This window comes from Pinus tabuliformis, chromosome 5_1 (genome assembly GCF_031772625.1).
Source record: "Pinus tabuliformis cultivar Carrire ecotype Pingquan chromosome 5_1, CPIR1, whole genome shotgun sequence".
In the NCBI taxonomy this organism is placed as follows: domain Eukaryota; kingdom Viridiplantae; phylum Streptophyta; class Pinopsida; order Pinales; family Pinaceae; genus Pinus; species Pinus tabuliformis.
The window spans coordinates 337,619,573-337,643,593 of NC_142305.1; the positions used below are offsets into that span (position 1 = coordinate 337,619,573).

The following is a 24,021-nucleotide window of genomic DNA, read 5'->3' on the forward strand; positions in this document are numbered from 1 at the left end:
ATAATATAGAAAATATCCCTCTAATTCTCATATATGTAATGTTTATTTTGATCTTAGATCCCATATCTAACCACATAGATTACTTCCTTCTTGTATCTCTAAGTATTTCTTGGAAGCATCAAAAACCTCTTCTTCATCAAGAGTATCCCCTCATGAACGAAAGAATTGTTTTGAAGTTATCAAATCTCTTCCTTCTACAAAGAATGGTCATAATGGGTAGAATTCACATTATCCTGAAAGCATTCAAATAATAATTCCAACCAAATTGATGATGATGTTATCTAGTGCCCTCCCTAGAGAAAAGGAAGGTGAAAGAAAAATATATTTCCAAGAAAGAAAATTTGGTCTATGGAATTCTACCCAAAAATTTACAAATGGAGTAGTAGTTTCAAATATTGAATATCTATGTTAAACACACACGGGCATCACCGCTGCGTTCCACATCCCAAGGTCTCTTGGACTCCTTTTGTCTATTCGGCTTCCACACTAACCCGTTGAGGATTAGGTGTCCAACATCCCCCCCCTTAATCTGAAGGGTTATGTATGAGTCCATGAAGAGAGCTGTAATACAAAAGGTGAAAAAATGCATGGCAATACTAGGTTGAATGTGCTCTCTAAAATGTTGGTATAAAGGGTGGTGGGTTAAGAATGACCACCAACATTGGAATGCTTAGTGCAGTTCCTAGAACTCTTCCAAAACTGGCAAGAAGCTAAAGTCTTATGCTAGAGGAAGTGCTCCTATTGTTTTGAAGAGTGAAACCTTCAACCATCAAAGGGAGGTCTCACCCCACTTAAAAGGGATAACTTCAACTTGAAAATGGAAGTCTCAACCTGTGACGGTTTAAGGATGACCAACAACTCTGGAATGCTTAACGCAATTCCTGGAACTCTTCCAAAATTGGCAAGAAGCTGGAGTCTTCTGGTAGAGGAACTGTTCTCAATTTTTTTCCTGGAATTCTTCTGAAACTGGAAAGAAGCTGAAGTATTCTACTAGGGGAAGTGTCCCAGATTACCAACTGAGGGCATGTTTAGGAGCATCTTTGTCTCTGGCTACAACTCTAAAACTGGTGTGGCAGGTTGTGGCTCAGGCTCGCTTGATGTGACTTTGAAGCTTGTAGATGACCATCATTTCCTCCCCTATCAGATACAAGGTGAGATGATGGAGAAAATTCAACTGCAAGACTGTTCAATACTCTAGAAAAAGTTCTGACATGTGATGGGAATATCTTCTTGGTTGTTGATGACCATTGCCAAGAAGTGATCCATCCAAGATGAATCTGTGTTCTTGCAGGACGTTTGTTTCTGAAGCATCTATGTGAAGAATGGGTGGTTTCATGACAGTGCTTACATGGATGAAGATCAAAATAGTGATCTTTCAAATGGCCAACTCGGTCACAGTGTTGGCATTTCACATTCTATTGTTGTTGTTTTGGAAGAGGAGCAGAATCTGGAACTGTTGGAGGTGAACTGTCATGAGGAGCAGGTGAACTGTCATGAATGAATCCAACACTTTGAAATTGGATCGGCTTTGAGTAGTCTGCAATATGAAAGGACAAGTCCTTCTCATATCCAAGACCAATTCTGTACTTGTTGTGGACAAGATGTTCCCAAGGTCCGATGACGGGCTTGGGAAGTGCAGACTGAGTTTCTACATCTGCATGTACTATTGTTGCTTTATTGGGTACTAAATCTAAACCAGCTGTAACATTATTGACTTGCTTCTAATGGGTTGTAATCTCAATGTTCTAAATAGAAACATGTTCAGAATGAATTCTCTATTTTAGTTCTTCTTGTTGTAGCTGAGATTCGAGTTGCAAAAGCTCAATTTTCTCTTATGCATTTTGTAGATAGACCTGAATGTCTGTGAGAGAAACTTTGTTGACTTTTAATGTATCATGAGTAGTAAAGAATATGAGAGTTTTGAGGAACTCTAATACTTCGTTGACTCTGTCCATTTTTTCTTCAATGTCAAAATTACACCTTAAAAACTGATCAAAACTACTACTCAATGCAGAAAAGTAATACCCACTCATAGTACACAACAATATCCTTTATAAATGACATCAAATGATTAGTGTGCAACCAGCAAGCATTAATTACAATCCATTAAAAAATAAGAGTTTACTTATGACCAGCATTATGTTCTGACAATACAACCGACTAAACTTTTCACCATAAGAGATTACAATCATCCCAACAAACTCTTTATGTAGCAGTCGAATCAAGGAATCAATGCACTATAATGAGTTTTAAATACAATCCCACACTGGGGAAGCAACAACTGCAAACTTGCTTGGATCCTTCAAATAGTCCTTCACTTTCAAAGCATAAATGATGAATATCGAGACATCAACATTTATAAGACCATGCCATGGACAGGACTTGAATGCTCATATATAAATACTTTGAGTTGGAAGAACTTCAAAATATTAACTTAATATCAACTTTCGACCCAGCAAGCATAAATAATACTAATAACAAGTGTAGTAACCACAAACTTCTTCACTCTTCACTGAAATACATGTTCAGAATTTACATAATGATGTTGTAGATAAAGGGGAGAGCTAGTACACAAACAAAATCTGCTATATATATATATATATATATATATATATATATATATATATATATATATATATATATATATATGCACTGTCTATGATGGCATTAACTCATGGTTCGCTTTAGCATTTGGTCACGTTGAAACGCCCAACCCTTGTTGTATATGCACTTATATTGATCCAGATTTAAATAGGAACGCAACAAATTACAGAGATAACCATATACACAAAGATGCAGCGGAAATAATACTTCATTTCATTAATGGAAAATACTGAAATATGTTTACAACCAGAAATGGAAATAAACCAGCTAGGGCGATGGTAGCTTATCTCTGAGAAGAGATGTGATGGCTACATGCCTCTGAACTGTCTTAAAATGAGGCTCGAAGGCCTATTTATTGTTGAGAAACAATGGAAAAACCCTTCACATTCCAAAACCTAACCCTAGAAGATGAAACGCCAAACTATGGGGCCCCGTTTGGGGTAAGTTGGTACATCAACTTCCCGGGGTCATAACTTTGGCATACGATCTCCGTTTGACGCATACAATAGCTCGTTAGAAAGATCTATCCGAGCACTATCATTGTTAGAATGGGAAACATCAGTCCATTCCATGGACCCATGTTGCCCCCGGATTCCCCAAAAAATGTCGTTTATGGCCTCAAAACGGCTCTGGAAGTTGAGGACCCGAAAAACTGCTAAAAATAGTAAGTTGTGCTACAATTAAGGAAACTGAAAATGCTGAGAAGAACAATAGTGGGGGTCCAGGTGGACTTGGTAGCTGGCCACCAATATCCACCTGGATCATTCCTCCCCCCTTAGGAAGCAATGGTCCCCATTGCGTTGAGCTCCTCCATGAGATGAGGAAACTTTTGCTGAACTTGTTCCCTGGTGAGCCACTTGCCCTGCTGAAGGAGTTGGCCTGCTTTGACAACTCGATACAGTTGGATATTCTGTTGGCGAGTGTTCTTGATCTGTGTGTCCATGATCCGATCAGTTGCAGCTTGTTCCATGCAATCTGGATTTAATTCTGTGGGTTTGAGTTGTTCTGCAATGTCGGATGTGTCTAGCAATGGTGGAAAGTATGGCCGAAGGCGGTCCACATTGAACACTGGGTGCAGGCCAAGGAATGGGGGAATGTTGAGCTCAAATGCATTGTCTCCCATAGCCTTAGTAATGGTGTAAGGACCATATCGGAGTGGTCTCAATTTCCGATAGGCTCCAGTAAGGCGTTCCTTTTGCAAATGCAACCAGACTTTGCCGCCCACCTGAAACTTGTGTGGCACCCGATGTTGATCATGTCGCTGCTTGTACTTGGCATTTGATTTCTCAAGAATGTCATGGACCTGCTGGCGAATGTGTTGGATGCGCTCAATGAAGCTGGTGGCCTTATCTGTTTCGGACTGGACATGAGCTGAATTTATGTGAGTAGTTGCAAGTGGCATGGCCACATCAATGGGGCATAGTGGCTGGAATCCCAAACCCACCTGAAAAGGGCTATGGCCAGTGGAGCCGTGAAGAGCTCGGTTGTAGCTGTGCTGAACATAGGGGAGGCTCTCGTCCCATGTGCGTGGATGCTTTGAGTTATACATGCGCAGAATGTGCACAATCATCCTATTGACAACCTCTGTCTGACCATCGGTTTGAGGATGGAAGGTTGTGGACTTCGTGAGTTTGGTGTCCAGCATTGACCAGAGACTAGACCAAAATGTGCTGAGAAACCGACTGTCCCGATCTGAGATGATAGACTGTGGGATCCCAAAGTGCACCCACACTCGTTCAAAGAAGAGTTTAGCAGTGGCTTCTGCTGTGATATTCTTCTTGCAGGCCACCATAATGGCCATCTTCGAGAACCTGTCGACGACCACAAAAACACAGTCATTTCCATGCTTGGTGGAAGGAAGGTCTGACATGTAATCCATGGAGATGGATTCCCAAGGTCGACTTGGGGTAGGCAATGGGGTATAGAGGTCATGCTTCTTAATGGTCGGTTTGGCAATGGCACAGGCAGTACATGATCTGATGTACTTTCCAACATCCTGTCGAAGATTCGGCCAATAGAAATAATTTTGCAGAACTGCCACTGTTTTCTCGACCCCGAAATGCCCAGCAGCCCGACTGTAGTGGGCTTCCCAAATCATCTTGGCACGCTCGCTTGAAGGAACACAAAGGTGACCGAGGTGGTATAATAGGGCATCCTGAAGGTGAAAATCTGGAACATGCCGACCCTTCAAGAGTGTCTGGTATGTGTGGCCGAATTCTGGGTCACTTTTGTAGAGAAGTGGCCAATCAGAAGTCTCGTGCCCACAAGAGTTGAGCATGGTGGTTAACGCCATGATCGGTGGTCGACTGAGGCAATCTGCAACATTATTGGTGCTGCCCTTCTTATACTTGATATTCAAGTGGAACTGTTGCAGGTATATAGACCATTTCTGATGGCGATCATTCTGCAATTTCCCTTGGGTCTGTATGAACTGCAGGGGTCGGTGGTCTGTGTGGATGACCGTTTCCTTCCCCAAAATGTAATGCTTCCATTGTCGGTAGGCCTGTACAATGGAATACATCTCTTTATCTTAAGTGGGGTACTTCCAGACTGTGTCTGAAAGTGTTTCACTGTGATATGCCACTGGATGTCCATGTTGAGTAAGGACTGCCCCAATAGCATAGTCAGAGGCATCTGTCTCAACGTCAAATGGTTGTTGTAAATCTGGTAACGCGAGCACTGGTGCCGTGCAGAGGCGATCCTTCAACTCCATGAATGCCTTCTGTTGAGATTCAGACCAAAAGAATTTTTCTTTCGCCCCTCCCTTGGTGACTCGACTCAAGGGCCAAGAAATATGAGAAAACCCCAACACAAACCTGCGGTAGAAGTTGGCAAGACCTAGAAAGATGCGGAGCTCTGTTAGAGTGGTTGGAGAGGGCCAATCCCGAATGACTTGGATCTTGGCTAGATCGACATGCACCCCCTGTTCATCAATGATGTATCCCAGATACTGAACCTGGGTCATGCCAAAAGTGAATTTCTCAAAATTGGCACATAGCTTGTGTTGCCGCAATGTTTGGAGAACCTGTCGGATGTGGTGGAGGTGCTCTTCCCAACTCTGGCTAAAGATCAGAATGTCATCCAAGTATACTACTACAAAGGAGTCGGTGAATGGCTGCAAGATGTCATCCATTAGCCTCATGAAGGTTGCAGGAGCATTCGTCAATCAGAAAGGCATAACCAACCATTCGAAGAGGCCCTCCTTGGATTTGAAGGTAGTCTTCCACACATCAGAGGGTTCGATTGGTACCTGGTGATATCCTGACTTCAGATCGATCTTGTTGAAATATTTCGCCCCCTTTAGTTGGTCTAGGAGGTCATCAATCCGCGGGATCAGGTACCTATTACGGACAGTGATCTTGTTCAGCACCCGATAGTCAATACAAAGTCTCCGCGACCCATCCTTCTTCTGTACCAACACGATCGGGCTCCCACAGGGCGATGAACTCGGACGGATGTGACCTTTCTGTAGGAGCTCCTGAGTCTGCCTTTTGATTTCATCGTTCTCTAGAACGGAGCGCCGATAAATTGGTCCATTGGGTAGCTGCGCACCTGGGGTCAAATCGATGGAGTGCTTGACTTGACAGTGCAGAGGAACCCCTGCCGGGGAGGTGAAGATGTCCTCGTACTCCTCCACAACCTTGTCCATCTGTATTTGTCGTGCAGACGGACCCCATCTGGAGGCCGCGGCCACTGTCTTCTTCTTTCCTTAAGGGCGTATCATCAGGAAAACAAATTTCCTGGTTTTGGAAATGATCTTACTGCATTGTTTTGCAGTAATCAAAGAGATGGTGGTAGGTGGTGCTACCTCTGGTATCCTGTAAAACTTATTTCCCAATGTAATAATAACAGCACGGGGCCTTGATTCATACACAGCATGTCGCTTCCACAAGTATGGTTGTCCTAGCAATACATCACAAACTTCAAGGGGAGCAATGTCACACAATACCTCATCCGTGAAGGGCTTGATGTTGTATGGAAGGCGACAATGTTGGCTCACGCGAAGATCTCGTCCTTGGTGAAGCCACCCAATGGTGTATGGTTGTGGATGTGTTGTGGTCGGTAAGCCCAACCGCTTCACGACCTCTGCCAAAATGAGGTTCTTTTTACTCCCGCTATCAACTATGAACTGTATCGGGGAGCCCTTTACCCACATCTGGGAGTGGAAGAGACACTCCTCCTCCTCTGGATCTTCGAATTCATTTTTCTGGATCTTTGCGGTAGCAACAGTGGCGTTGGGATCCGCATCAATGATCTGCTTCCCTTTTTCATTCCCCTTATCGGGTTCTGACTCAGAGTCGGAACATGCATCTAATTCTGAAACCTTTAGCTTAGCCACCAGTGACTGCTTGGCCCGACACTCACTTGTGTTGTGAGTGGAGCTCTTATGGAACTCGCACCATTTTCTAGTGTCCTTTCTCAGCTTCGCGGCGTTGTTCTTTGCTTGCAGCTTCGGCTGGTTGACTTGGGCTGTCCCGCCTTGGCTTTGTCCTTTGTTCTGTGGTTTAGGGGCACCTTTCCCCTGCTTTGGATTCGCAGATCCAAAGTCTCGCTTCTTTTGTTTAAACTTCTGCTCGACCTTGACGGCATATCGGTATGCTGCGCCGAGCGAGGAGATGTTTAGGAATTGTATTTCTTCCTAGATGTACTTGTGCAGGCAGCCACGGTATTTGAGTATCAAATGTTGCTCCGAATCCTTGATACCCAACTTTGTGCGAAGGGTATGGAAAAGATTGGTGAACTACGGCACGTCTTGGTCCCTTCCCTGCTGCAGCATGGTCCACTTTATGTATTCATCCTCATAGCTTCCAACAGGGTAGTACTGCTCCTTGATGGCATCCTAGAACGAATCCCAGGTGGGTGGAGCTGAAAATAGTGAGCCAATACTTCCATCCTTATGCTCGCAGTAGGTTTCCCACCAGTCCTTGACGTGGGGGGCTGCTTTGAGAAGAGCAAAAACAATCTTTTCCAGACTCGAAAATTCATGAACAGAAAAATAACCCTCTAGCAGATTTAACCATTTATCTACGGCATCTGCGTCTATCTCACCCTCGAATATGGGGATTTCAAAATTAACTTGTACCTTAAAGGGTGCGGCGTTTCCAGAGTAGCTGCTGGAAGCCAGTGCGTTGCTTCTGGGTAGCCGCTGAAGGATCTGGGCAAAGCTGTCCATCATCGCGTTCCATTGTCGCTCGAGGGCTTCTTCGAGCAAGATTTTGATGGGATCTCCTGCCCACTCGTCTTTCTTCTCATCCGCCATGGGAGGCCGTCGGGATTTGCGAGGCTGGTCTTGCAAAGGTTCAACCAGTTCAAGCCCTAACTCCTTATATCCCGACCTTGTTGGGGACATGCAAAGAAAAATAGAGAAAAAGCAGACCGCTCTGATACCACTGATCCGGATTTAAATAGGAACGCAACAAATTACAGAGATAACCATATACACAAAGATGCAGCGGAAATAATACTTCATTTCATTAATGGAAAATACTGAAATATGTTTACAACCAGAAATGGAAATAAACCAGCTAGGGCGATGGTAGCTTATCTCTGAGAAGAGATGTGATGGCTACATGCCTCTGAATTGTCTTACAATGAGGCTCGAAGGCCTATTTATTATTGAGAAACAGTGGAAAAACCCTTCACATTCCAAAACCTAACCCTAGAAGATGAAACGCCAAACTATGGGGCCCCGTTTGGGGTAAGTTGGTACATCAACTTCCCAGGGTCGTAACTTTGGCATACAATCTCCGTTTGATGCATACAATAGCTTATTAGAAAGATCTATCCGAGCACTATCATTGTTGGAACGGGAAACATCATTCCATGGACCCACGTTGCCCCCAGATTCCCCAAAAAACGTCGTTTAGGGGCTCAAAACGGCTCCGGAAGTTCAGGACCCGAAAAAATGCTAAAAATAGTAAGTTGTGCTACAATTAAGGAAACTGAAAATGCTGAGAAGAACAATGGTGGGGGTCTAGGTGGACTTGGCAGGTGGCCACCAATATCCACCTGGATCATATATATCAGTAGTGCAACTTTCAGAGAATAGATGTTCCATTCTTCCACTTTATGTCCTCTACTACAACCATGTGAAGCTACAGGAATAGATTCAATTGAAGAGTCATAGGTACAGTCAATCAAATGACTGCATCCCTCTAGGAACTCATGTTTCTGCTACTTGAAAGGCACACACAGTTAGCAGAGAAGAAGAGTGGCTCTGTTCTATGAAAATTGTGGTCTTATCTTCCTCAAAGAGCACCCAACAAACATAATAAAGGCAGTGGCTTAGTTCAGAAAAGGAACACAACTATCTCATGGCCACTTCCGAACTCCAAAAAGGAAGCCCTCCTAGTTTTTCCTTGAGTCCATATCTGTTGACATTTAAACATTGAATTTTCATCTTACATCATGAAATGCCCATTTTAGTATATTATGTACCTAAAAATTCCAAAGAGGATTCTAAATCCTGAAGGTATTGACATTAACAAAAATGTTTTTACAAGATAACCCTGATGGATTTATTTTAGATGGGCAAACAATACTACATCAGCCATGGTCTCTTCTCATTTTTTGTTGCTAGAAAGAAGCAAAAGAAATGACAATTCGAATACGTCCATGGCGAAACCCATGATGTTCAAGATTTGAAGAAAACCTGTGAGGAAGAACGCTATGACTTTCACTCAAAAATAATGGTGCCCATTCATTTCTTTAATATCTATAGGAGTGGAAGCCATGACATTAGCGTCATGCTATAGGAGTGCATCAAATAAGTGAGAAGTTTCTCCTAGCTGTCAAGAATTATGAGATGCTACTGCACAGTGCTAAATACGTGATTAATTGCTAGAAAAGGCTTTTCCGAACTGTGGAGATAGATACCATGTATAGGCAGCATACCAAAACAGCATTCAAAGCATGGCCGTGTGCCAAAATAGTGTTCAACTCATGGCATTTAACACATTTTACATGCCATGAACAACGTTAATACAATGCCATGAACAACGTTTAATAAGACCAACATTAATACAATACTATGAATAGTGTTAATACAATGCTTGTATACCAGCATATAGCCAAAAATTTCAACGTATAGCCAAAAAATTCAACGTATATACTAGTGCTTCCAGAATCTTATTGCAGTCCGGATTGTCAAATTCTAAGTCTTGTTTCTTGGTCTAGAGATCTTGGTGTGCATTCTCTAGGCGTCCGGGGAGCTGTAATGGACAACATTGCCTCTGAAGATCGATCTGCATGAGAGAGTGTTGATGCGGAAGTTCTACTGTGAGTGTAGAAACTTTTGGTCCCTCTCTCAATGCAGCAGCGTTTCACGCACCATTCACGCAATCGTTCAATGCAGCAGTGTTTCACTCTTCAACAGTATAGTCTCGCAGCAGCATTCCTTCATGCAGGTATGGTGCGCAACACTCCCTCACACTTCAACAGTTACTAGCAAGGGAAGGTGAAGTGGTTGTTGGCAAGGGTATAAAGGATATTTCATTCCCAGCAGCAAGAAAACAGTGGATAAACTGTGCAGTAGGCACCCAGAGAGGTAGTGGACCACGATGATTATGCGCAGAAGACACGTAAAGAGGCAGTGGACACACTGCGCAATAGAAAAATATTATAATTAATGAAATGGCCAGACGTACAGTGGACGTTGGAAAGAAAGATCACTGACAATTACAGAGAATGCCCAAAAATGAGAAAATGTGTTTCTGGCAGAGGCCGAATTAGTGGAGCATTAGGTCATGCAGGCAATTAGAGCACTCAAGTTCTGGCAAGTAGGATAGAGAAAATAGAGAAAAACTAACAAAACCAGGGCTCAAATCGGAATAGGGTCAGAATTCGCCCACTCTGATACCATGTTAAACACACATGGGCAGCAATAGAATATGAAAGATAAAACATGAGAATCCAATTTTATTAACAATTGATATACATTTATAGTATATATTGTGACCGTTGGGTTCCACATCCCAAGGTCTCTTAGACTCCTTTTGTCTATTCAGCTTCCACATTAACCCATTGAGGATTAGGTGTCTAACAATCTACATTATGGAAAACCATTAGAAGCAAAGCCTTCTGAACTTATCCAATTACAAAATAATATCAATTATTAGTCTCTTTTCCTAGAGCAAAATATACATTAGTTACCTCAAGATGGCATACAGACTATAGAACATTTACTTGAATTTCGTCCTTTGGTCAATTCTCTTGAATAATTATAGAAAAAACATCAGCATGTCATAAAATATATCCAAGAAAAAATAGCTATTGCCTTGTCTACTTTGACTGACTTAAAGGCTTGTTTTACAAATATAGAGCCATTATCTCCAATAAAAGTCAAATAATTTGAAAGCCAAGTTTTAGTGGATAATGAAGCATCTCAAATAAATAATCTAGGATTTTTGATTTCATCATACATTGTTTATCCTCTATCAATAATATGACCAATATTGTTCTCTTTCTATGTTTGGACTCATGATAATTCCTTTTAAAGCAATCTCCATAATAGGGTCAAAACTTGCCACAATAAGAACATGTGTCATTCCTTTTAACGTTAACATCATAATTTTATAGTATCATACCTTGATTTGGCTTTGCATATGGTGGCTTTCTTCCCTTATTTCCTTCCTATTGATTTCCTCTAGAAGGATGTTTACCTTTACTATAAATGTTAAGTCTAAATAATGAGACCTGCATTTAAGACTTTTGCTTTGTTCTTATTTTTGTAGAAGAATACCTATGAGTTCATCAAATGTAGGATTTATCTCTCAAGTTGCATGAGCTATAATAATCATATGGTATTCTTCTAATATATTGCTCAATGTTATAGTTACCAAATCCACGCTTGAGATATTTTCACCAATATAACCTATTTTGTCTAAATCAAATATTTTATTTTAGAAATAGAGTTATTACATTCTCATTAGCCTTGATTTTAATTGAAAGAAATTTACTCTTTAAGACTAAAAATTATTTTTTATTGCTTGTTTAATACAAACCTTTAAGGGTATCCCATCTCTCCCTAGATGACTTGAATTCTCTTATATGCAAATTAATATTATCTTTCATGGAAATTTTTGAGAAGGGCCTTTCATTGCTCTCATGAGGCTCCCAATATTGAACCAAGATTCTCAAGGCTTCTAGTTTAGCTTTGTGTCCAGATACAACAAGCTAAACATTTTCTACTTATCATTGGGGTTTGAATATTGAATTTAGAATTCATGTACTTTGACACATTTAACTTTTTTGATTATTTTAAATAGGATTGTACCAAAGAATTGGCCATTTAGAAAACATTTTAAAAAAACAATTCTCTTAAACAAACAATTTATTCATGTGTGGGGATGTTGTCACCTCCTTCATTGTTCAAAGGAACAATAATAGATGTGTGTATCAACTCTATCTCACTATCAATGACAACATCAATTAATCCATTTTGTTTTGATCACTTTGATCATAGGAAAAATATAATACCTCTTACAAAGCTAACAATTCTAGTCAACAATATAAGTTGGTTCACCATACTCAAAATTTAACTCAAAATATACAAGATTCAAAGAAACCATTTTGAATATGACAATAATTTTTCAACTCTAAATCTTTGTAACCATCTAGAATCACGAAGAGAGAAAGCTTGTTTAAATATAACTCTCTTCTAACTCACTCGAGATGCATACTACTCCACTCCTTTTCTCCTTCATGAAACATGTATCACCTGAACACAATATCACATGTAGTAATCACATAGTTTGCACAACTTTAATAGTCCTAACACAACTCAGTTCAGATGCACATAGCTTGTGTAGAATCCCACACACCAAAATTTCGTAGTGTAACATTCTTAATAGTTTGATGCTCCTTGACTTTGCAACAACTCAAACTTGTTTTTTTGCACAACAACTTCAATGTAGCATTCCACACAATTTTCAACACACAATATGTGGCTCTTTCTTTCCCGATCTGATTTTCACTTCAAATGGCATTGCAAATTTTGATATCTAGAGAATTCCAAAAATCCAACCTATGCTAGTATAGATATAATAAGACCAATGTTTACATGGCTCCACATACAAATTGGCTACAATAGACAATAATTTCAATTTTGTTCACTATGAATTTGCATAGCTTCACATGAACTCACACTAACTTGTAGCTTCACTTCTCCACACAACGACAAAACCATTTCACATACACTCCACATAACACTCAATTAATCTTGTACAAATATTTTACCTCTCACTCTAATACCAATACAACATATTAAATACAATTCTAATACCAAGACAAACTATCAAATATAAGAAATTGAAACAATGATGTAGCTCATAAGTGAGATAATGTTGACACTAAGAGGTTTCCCACACTCTCACATCAATTGATCAACATGCTCTTACATTTATAGGAACATAATATAGCTCAAGAATTTGAATAAACTCATAAAATATAGGATCAAAACCCTCATTTGGACTAGTAGCCTTAACGATAACCAAATATAGAGTTTGTCAATTAAAAAGGCTACGAGGTTGTGAAACCTTAAATGTTATAGAGCTATCAAAATGTGTTACAAAGATATTGAAACAGTAGAAGGCTACCAAAACATTAAACAATAATATTAAACCCTGAAAGTATATTGCATTGAACAACTAAAACTATATTCAAAGAGAAATATAAAACGAAAAATGAGTTATTAAACATATTTGTAAAATAAATTTTAAATAGAAAAAAATGCTTACAGAAATAACTTATTAAACAAAACCATAAACTATATTAAACCATATTTATTAAATCATTATCATTTAACTCTAAATTATATTAAACTATAAACCTAAGTTAAAATAAAAACTATATAAAATATATTAGACTATAAACCCATTTAAATAAATTAAACCTATATTATAGGTAAATGAAAAAACTATTTTATTACAGTATATTAAGTTATTTTATTTTTTATCCTTTCAACTAAAAAAAACTCAAAGCAATGTTGCTAAGTTAAAGAACGATATAAAAAAAATAACGAAAAATTATATGAACACATAAGGCTATGAAACCTTAAATGTTACAAAGTTATACTGACATGAAAAAACTATAACTAGCATTTGCCCCACATGTTGCAAAGGAAATATCGTAAGGCAATGGCATAAGAAATAATATCATAGAAGAAAAATGTCAAAATTTGAGGAATGAAATAATTCAAGTCAAATCTAGCAATAAAGAGGAGGTAGCAATTATAAGAACTGACTTGGATCAAAAAATGCAATGAAGTGCTGAAAAGCTAAAACAACAATCAAATCTGAAGAAGTAGGCAGAGTTGGGTTAGGTATTTGTTATTTTGTGGGATGTTGCAAAGATGAATATTTATCACATTTTTATTTCTCAATTTTGGATTCATTATAGAGTGTACAAGATGTCTACAATGCTCCTGATCGGATTTTGAAGAAGAGATGTTGGGAATTGCTGGAAGCGTTTCAATCCGTTTGGAGGAAGAAAAATGGTTGTTGATAGAGATTTCAATGCAACTCTTATACATTCAGAGAAAAGCAGAGGGTTAGGATTCAATTTAGCCAACCTAGAGATTGTGGACTTTGTTTCAACTGGTTGTCTTTGGCATCCAACTCCAACGAGGGATCGCTTCACTCGGACTGATTGAAAGGTAGAGAGGAATCACAATGCAGAAGGGACTGGGAGATTTCTTGCAAATTCCCAGTGATTTCCAGTTAACTTTTGTTTTGAATCCTAATCCCCAAGAATTCCAAGAAGAGATGTTGGGAATTGCTGGAAGCGTTTCAATCCGTTTGAAGGAAGAAAAATGGTTGTTGATAGAGATTTCAATGCAACTCTTATACATTCAGAGAAAAGCAAAGGGTTAGGATTCAATTCGGCCAACCTAGAGATTGTGGACTTTGTTTCAACTGGTTGTCTTTGGCATCCAACTCCAACGAGGGATCGCTTCACTCGAACTGATTGAAAGGTGGAGAGGAATCGCAATGCAGAAGGGACTGAGAGATTTCTTGCAAATTCCCAATGATTTCCAGGTAACTTTTGTTTTGAATCCTAATCCCCAAGAATTCCAAATCTAAGCATAGACTGGTATTAGGAAATTTGGGTACATCTAGCTTGCAAATTTTTGCCTTTGATATTTGTAAACATTTAGATATCTCATCCTAACTTCAAAGACAAACTAGAGGAATGGTGGAATAAACATATTCAATTTGGATAAGAGAATCTTTGCCATGGCCCAAAGACTTAAAACTTTGAAGGAAAAAATGAGTCATTTAAATAGAGAAGCTTCTAGTTGCATTTTTAAGAATAAAGAAGCCATAGGAAAAAATATGGATGAATTGAAAACAAACATTTAGGCTAAGGATTGTCAAAGGACCTTCTCAAAGGCTCGATTCTGAGGACCTTAACAAAGTTGACAGTTCACAGACAGGAGCAGATTCTCTCAAAATATAAATATAGGGTAACTCTAGTTGAGGAAAGGTGACAAGAACACTCTATTTTTTCATAATGTGATTATCTAAAATTATTATAAATTTTCTTTTATTAATCAAATAATAAAAAAATATATAATTAAATTTTTAAAAATTAATATTAATTTAAAATCTAAAAAATCCAAAAATGGTGTAAACTATATTTTATAATCTTTTGTTTTTATTATCCAATATTATTAAAAAAATTCTTTTATTATTAAAATAATATGATAATATACAAAAACAAAAAAACCATATAATTAAATTTTGGAAAAAATAATATTAATTTAAAGTTAAAATATAAAAAATATTTAATTAATAATGTTAATTGAAAACACTTTAATTTTGTATTTAATGTCTCTTACTACTTAAAGCCAGTGATATGGAAAGTCACACTTGTTTTCCCTTGGCGAGTCCCTTTTATTTATGACTTAGTAAAGATTGAGAAATATAAGCATGGATTTTAAATTGACCATTTAATAAATGTGAACAATTATAAAAATATATTTATAAAAAGTCATTTATCTAGTCAACGAAATATATTTTAAAAAATATCAGTATATTAGTTATAAAAATTAAATCTAAATTACCCTAGTTTAAGTGATGGGCAAGGTTTATATTATAGCATGAATTATATTGAATGCTTTGCACCATTGTTACTCTAGAGAACACACCGTGATTTATTTGTGGAGAGCCATTGGCTCACAAATATATAAAAGCAGACCAGAAAAACACAAACTGAAGCCATGAAGAGTTTATGACCAAGAGGAAAATAATAGTTGCCAAAATCGGTATGGAAGGCCTGGGATTGAATTTATTTGGTCACTCAGAATTAGATACATAAAAGTCATTAAGTTATGGATACACATTGTATCTTCTTCTAAGATCCGAACTACTTGGTTTATTGTTGGACGTTCTTTAGGATTGGAAGTTATGTACCTCACAATGATTTGTAGAACCGCCTATACAACCACAATCGCAACGCGTATCAACAATTTCTTCCAGCGTATCTTTCCTCAAATAGTGTGTTCACCTGCATTTGGAATGGGGATATACTCAATTAGAAATGCAGTTGTCTAATCATGATGGTGAAGCTAAAGCTAGAAGTCAAAAATTGCATACTGGGCATTTTAAATCACAACAAGTTCTTAGATTACTAAGAATTTAAAATTAAATTTTCATGGTATATGACTTTAAAATTAAATTATCATTTTATTTATAAAATGATAAAATACAACATAAATTACGCATCCAACAACATTCAAAACTTTCATTACAAATTATTGGCATGTTGGCCATTTTGCCACTAAGCAACTCTAACAGAACAACTCCAAAGTTGTATACATCAGATTCCTCTTTTGCTCACCCACTTTGTAGATACTCTCTCAATTGAGAGTCATTGGATAAAAATATATGACTACCTTTGGTGATATAGAATCTCTAAATCCTAAAAAGGGGTAGAACTAAAGGAAATTGGTACTTAGTGCCAAGCAGCGAAATTTGCCAGCTATAATGGTGGCCACATGTGTCTCATCGTCTTCCTTGGAAGACCGAAGTCTGATACATGTGACTCCAAATTCTCAACCATCAATATATTGCTGGGCTTTACATCACGATGTACAATGCGAAGATAGAAATCATGGTGCAGATAAGCCAGATTTCGATCTGCTCCAAATGTTATTTTCAATCGAGCACTCCATTTGAGAGTTGATTCTTTTTTCTATGGCTTGGACAAAATTGGTAGGACTATTTGCAAATTGATTCCAAACACCAAAACTCTAGACGCCAGACAATATTGAAAATATTATAACCTACCTTAAAATCAGAACTAAAGTCATCTCGAAGGACTTCCATGAATTTCACAAATTTAGCATTGCCAATATACTAACCATGTAGTAACTCGTCCAAGCTTTCCAGAGACAAGTAGTCGTAGATAAGAAGTTTGGCCGATGGACAATTGCAATAACCTCACAAATTCACAAGGTTTCTATGTTTGATGTTTTCCAGAATCTCAAGCTCTCTTTCAAAGAGGCAATCTGATCTTTACCCCTGTTCATAATTTTCTTCACTGCAAACGCACTATTGTCATCCATCACCAATTTCTACACGGTACCAAAGCCTCCAAACCAAATGATATCAATATCATCAAGTGTTTCAATTCTCTTTATTATATCCTGAGATGTATGTGGCTGATCTCCATGGAACATGACCAGCTTAGCATCTGTGATATAGCACATTTGAGAGAGATTTTTATCAATTTCCACCTGATAAGTTGAAAACAAGTTGAAAGAGATTAGCAAATATACTTGATGGATATCTATTTTCTGTAGGAGTTGTTGCTCCATTTTAGTGTAAGGTTGCTTGACCCCATCATTCTTGTACAAAAAATAGTACTATAAGAAGAACAGGAGAGCAAGAGCCTTGCCCATTGTCATCATTACTCTGATGAGGATTCTGTTTGAAACTCGCTCTGATGGCTTAGTTGATGCTGATAACATCCAAAGAGTTTAGTAAATCAGAGTCAAAATATATCAAGATAAGTTCCAAATTGTCCAAGACACTACGCAACAACAATGGCACAAGGGTAGATTCAAGTTCAAAACTCTTGGTAGGGAAAGGGCAAATGAGCATATAAGACACCAATCTGAAGTCTTGGATATATTCCCTAGATCTACATCACAATATGAGTTGTATATTATAGCAGGGAATCCCAATGAATTCTTGCAAAGTGTGTCCAGTCGTTGACCACATAAAGCCAAGTTGCCCAGTAACCTGAAAATCACGTCCAAGAAGTTATCGTCTTAGATTTTACAACAATAAACATGTTTCAAAAAGTCATACAGAAAATTATTTGAATTTAACAAGAATATTATTTTCCTACTTGAAGTAAGTACAACTTCAATCCCGCACATGAAAGGGCTCCATTGAAGAAACTATTCACATATGTGATAAAACTATGAAACGACACAAGGCCTAGATAGCCCCAGGAATGCAAATATCAAAAAGAAATGGCAAAAAGGTCTTCTTGGACTAGTTGCCTATGTAAGAAGTGAGCCTCAAGCAAAACCTCTAGGAGAATACCAACATATGGCTCATACGCTCTGTACCAGGACTTGGAAACAATGTCTAGTAATGCTCTGAGTTACATGGAATATTCTAAAATCTAGAATCGAGTTACACTTAGTTAAATTAGACTGAGAATATGTGTGAATATGTGTGTATGCATTGAAGAAGACTCCTTGCACTGTAAAGACCAAGGCCCTCTCATACCACTTGGGTTTTTCCACCTCCATAAATGTCATGAGGTGCATCCTCTCATTCTCAACTTCTTCTAAAAGTGCTTTTATCCATCCACCACTGTGCTGAAATTTTCTGAGGGACTTGCAGTTGGGGAGCATTCCTCCACTGCGGCTTAACAGAAAAGCACATTTTCATGCAAAAATATAGAGCCCTGAGTTTAATGGTAACCAATTGGAGCTGCAGCTTCCCTCAGTTATTTTCCTTGGTAATGAATGTCCTGCAAAATCATAAACATGAGACAACAAATGATTAGCTCATAACAAAAAAATAGGCGGTGAATGAAGTTAAACTGAAACAGAGTGAAAAGACCGAATACAAATGCTTCACTGAAATCACATTGTTCAGGAAATTAGAGTCTAAATGAAACGAAAACAAAATGCCAAGATATGCCCTCATGAAAGAAACAAAAATATTGGATAAGGGTTAGCTTGAGCCCTAAACCTTAAATGAAACTAACAGAAAATGTGATAAACCCTGTCCCTTAAACCCTAATGCAATTGTTCGAAGGAAAACAAACTACAGAATCACTGTACTTACCTAAATTTCCTTTGTAATGAGCCCAAAAGGCCACCTCAAATCATTATTTGACTCTACTCGATCTGTTCCATTTCCTGCACGTAGAAGGTGTTGAACATTTCTACCATGAACAAGAATTTGAGTTGTTGTGGTTATGATCTGGTGTGAACCCTAAATGCACAACACAACCTGTACAAGTCACTTGAGTTGGGAAGCTACATCCACATTATCATGGTGTATCTAGATCAGAACATTGTCTGACACATTACTTGTCCATACATGTAATTAATAGATAAATGGCGTGGATTATTTACACTGTATCTGATCTTCTATCTTAAAAGACACCAATTCTTGAAGCAAGTTTATGTATTGTGATTGAATCTAGGCCTGATAGTTTAAACTCTGTTTATACCTTTCCATTTCATTATTTATTGATTCATTCTCATTGGAGTTAATCTCAAGTATATTGCAATTATTTGAAGGAAAGCAAACTACAGAATCACTGTACTTACCTAAATTTCCTTTGTAATGAGCCAAAAAGGCCACCTCAAATCATTATTTGACTCTACTTGATCTGTTCCATTTCTAGCACGTAGAACGTGTTGATCATTTCTACCATGAACAAGAATTTAAGTTGTTGTGGTTATGATCTGGTGTGAACCCAAAATGCACAATGCAACCTGTACAAGTCACTTGAGTTGGGAAGCTACGTCCAAATTATCATGGCGTATCTAGATCAGAACATTGTCCGACACATTACTTATCCATACATGCAATTAACAGAAAACCAATAGAGAAGCTAGACTTCTTGCGTAATGAAAGTTTCTCTCTTTACAGGCTTAAAAGTGTGTATATTTTTGGGATTGAAAAGTGATTTTGGAATGGTTTTATTGTAGATTTAAGCTCAAGGTTCTTGAGCTGAAATATTGGGACAACAAGATCAGGGCTTTTCAAGAGGCTTTCCACCCAGGTCCAGCATGTTTTCCGAGAACACAACACTGTATCTGATCTTCTATCTTAAAAGACACTGATTCTTGAAGCAGGTTTATGTATGGTGATTGAATCTGGCCCTGACAGTTTAAACTCTGTTTATACCTTCAAGACTTTTTTAGTTATAACAGTTGTGTCTTTTCAGACTGTCAGCTCTCCATTGGGGACTTTTTATTCATATTTTAGCAGTGTGTATTCTGTGTGTTTTTTGTAAGGTTTTTCTTGCACTTTCAGCTGAAGGTCAGTAGTTCTTAGGCACTCTTTTTGGTTTAAAACTGTATATGCTAGTGTTGTTTTTATTTCAATGTTGTGAGGCTACTTGGACTCTGCTCATTACATTCTTGAACTTGGAAAACTAATAAGTAGAAGAAAATACATTAAGAATGTAAATTGGGACAGAAATAGCTTTCGACCTCTAGTTTCCATCGCTGACAGGAAACTTGAAAGACGAAAAAATTCACCACGACTTTGTAGAAAATCCTAGTTTTCGATAAAAATCATCACTGTATAACAATTCCAGCATACTTATATCAAATATCCATAAATTTCTGTACGCAGATATAAATATTTTTTTCCTGGATCTGGTTCCTGTCTACATAGTCATAGCTTTGCGGAATTTTTTTTTTTTTTTTTCCTATGTAAATTTTGTTATTCAAGCATAAAGATCCATAAATCGCTGCATGTAATTGTAAACATTCACTTCTAAAATGAATATAATGTTCAATTATTGCGTTTCTTTAAATTTTCCGATGAAAGATGCAAAATATGTAAAACCTAGCGAGAAAAAATGAAATGGCTGTACAAAAGGAAGGTTTAGGGGGACTTATGATTACTGGACTATGAACTACGATAGGCGACCTCGACCCTGCATCGTTATTTACAAGCTCCAACACTATTTCCATGCCACAATTTCCCCATCCTACGACAAGAACTCTCTTGATGTCGAAATCTTTTTCATCTTTGTAATCGATCGAATGGATAATAGTTCCTCGAAAGTTGTCCAACCCAAGAACATCTGGTATGAAATTTTCACTGAATTTGCCTGTTGTCACAACTAGAAACCTTCCATGGTACTCCCTTTCAGAATTATCCGAAGAACACTTTGCAATTACATGCCATCTTCTCGTCTCTTGAGTGAAGAAAGACATGAAGAGTCTCTGCGAAGAGTCTCATCGCCAGCAGAAGAGTCTCATCGCCAGCAGGCAGTCTCTGCGAAGAGTCTCATCGCCAGCAAGCAGTCTCTACGAAGAGTCTCATCGCCCGCAGAAGAGTCTCATCGCCAGCAGGCCAGTCCTGGCCTTTCATGGTCCATTACCATGGGAAAAAAACCATTTTTCTATGAAAAAACAGATTAAACGAACGGCAGAAAACACTCCAATCATCTAACACACAGAATCAATGGTTCACGATCGCACACGTCACATTTTAGGGATGTCTTTCTCAGAGGGAACGCTTTAGGGCATAAAAATAAGTAAACATAACAAAGTCTAGATTTGGCTATATTAATAGTCAATTCGTCCTGGATCTAGTTAGGAAACACAACTATGCGGTTTTTATAGTATGGGTATAGAACCATCTGAGTATGTGTCTCAAGTTATCTATGTTGACTAACTAAAAGTGGTATGGCAGGAAGCATAGGATAAACCACTGACAAAATATTATTTACTTAGTTTAGTAACTTTATATTTCAAGATGCACAATTACACTAACCAACAACTAGACAACTAATTTTTGTATTTCCTACCAAAAGAAAATTTAATTACAGTTGTTGGGCCGCTACTGTCAAGTTATCCCATGACAAAGTGCAAGAACAATTAGATATATGCTTGAAGGAACATAATTAGAGCTAACAGTACACAACAACTATGTAACAATGACAACTATCGTGTATACATGAGATGTTTAGTCGAACCAGATAGGACCAAAGAAGAATCATACAGGAATTAAACATACATTATCAACACACAGGTAAACCTGAGTCAAACATCTCATCCATTTACAAACAAATTTACCAATAAACTGAACCCATCAAAAGTAATTCGTTTAGACACAAACAAATCAAAACTTGCTGAGATGTCTCTAATTAAATAGGCATAGATATATATAACATTACATGACGGTGAAATCCCATTGTAACAGTAAATTATACAGTAATAAGCCTAGATGCGAGTTAGTACGCAAGACTGAGTGGTAAACAGTCGCCTAGTTAGGCGGAACTTTGCATCATAAAACAGAATACCCCACTGGGGTTGATGGGAATCAGCGACACGAAACACAAATAACAATAGAATAGTACTCTGTTCTCGACATTCAAGCACACACTTTACAAATTTTGTAATTCAACACCGAAAGTATTTCAGCATCAGGAATTTCAGCCCAGAAATTTGTCCTAAGTATCTAGGACTAACCATTCCTATTACAAGGAGGTGACCAACCTTGAAAACCATCGAAATCATAGAGATGAAGGTGAGAAGCGCCAATGTAGTTAGAAAGAGCCGAGGCTCATGCCATGAACCAAAGTGTAGTGCATACCTGGAAAAACATTGAACAGGAAAAAAAATAAGTTGGGAAGGCTACCTTGCCATCTGAAGCGATTTAAGTAAAATAAAAAAATGATTTATCAAAGGATTATGTGTGCAGAAGAAGAGCATCCCTCTATCTCGTGTTGGAAAATTGATTAATCAATGCATGATACCCTTCAAATTGACCGGATAGAGAGTTCATACCTTGGAGGACTTGGATCATAACTGGATACTTGGCAAACCCAGAAAGCATGTAAGCTTATAGAAGAGACAGCTATGTAGTATGAACAGTAGGAAAACGTAAACGATGAGGGTTTGATCTAATACCTAAGTGGAGGTGGTGGGTCGAACCTTAAATAGCTACTAATCCACTGAATCATGGAGGCCAAATAATATACCTGTCGACAAGAAAGACATGAAGAGTCTCTGCGAAGAGTCTCATCGCCAGCAGGCAGCCTCTGCGAAGAGTCTCATCGCCAGCAGAAGAGTCTCATCGCTAGCGGGCCAGACCTGGCTTTTCATGGCCCATTACCATGGGAAAAATACAATTTTTCTATGAATAAAACGGATTAAACGAACAGCAAAAAACACTCCAATCATCTAACACACAAAATCAATGGCTCACGATCGCACACATCACATTTTAGGGATGTCTTTCTCAGAGGGAACGCCTTACGGCGTGATAACATTAAAAAATATATATTAAACTTAAACTTTATGCATTATTTAATTAAACTGTGATCTTAAACAATGCCACTAAACAACGAGTTCACACGTCAATTCGTTCACACTATCTTGCAACTCAACTATCCAGATCAAGTGAGCAATCCAACCGCTAATTTGGAAATACAATAAGAGAATCAATTGAAGGAAATTGATGTGGATATGAAAGGGAAGAAGTTATATGATGATAATTGATAGCTCTAAGGTAGATGAAATAGCTTATGCAACATTAGAGAGTTCGCACGAATGTAGAATGTGGTTAAAGGATACAATGGAGATATAAGTGGTAGACGGTGAAGCATACGATTTATGAAAAAGGAAGAAAATTTTATCTGTGAAATATAGGAAAAAAAAAAAAAGAAGAAGAATGCACCAAATAAAAAATAGACAAGCTTCAACTATAAAAAAAAAAATATGGGGTGGAATGAAAATATTCACTATGATTGAACAAAAATCCGGAAAACCTATATGTTTAATATATTAAGTCAATCGACATTATATTATTTAATATTAAGTAATTAGTCCTTATTAGCATTTCTTATATATTTTTCCATTACTTTATTAAAAAAAAATCAGAATTTTATGATGGTTTTCTAACGGATAGCAATTAAATGACATAAATTTTGAAAACACTTAATCTTATCATCATTATCTTCATAAAAATATATTTAAATTAATAAATATTATTTATTTTATATTTAATATTATGCGATAATTTAATTATATATATTTATTATTAATACAATCATACATATTTACTATTGAAGATATATATTAGATATTATTTTTTTGGATTTAATTGTTTTAAATAAGTTATTTATCTATGACCAATTTCATGAGAAGTAGTCTTAACCAACTATTTTCTCCTGATTTTTAATATTCTACTCAGTCTA

The 24,021-nt window shown here is 37.6% G+C and overlaps 1 pseudogene; it reads right to left on the reverse strand.

Moving 5' to 3' along the window:
• Positions 1-15,899: 15,899 nt before the first annotated feature.
• Positions 15,900-21,188, reverse strand: LOC149164807 (LRR receptor-like serine/threonine-protein kinase FEI 1; annotated as a pseudogene).
• Positions 21,189-24,021: the final 2,833 nt, after the last annotated feature.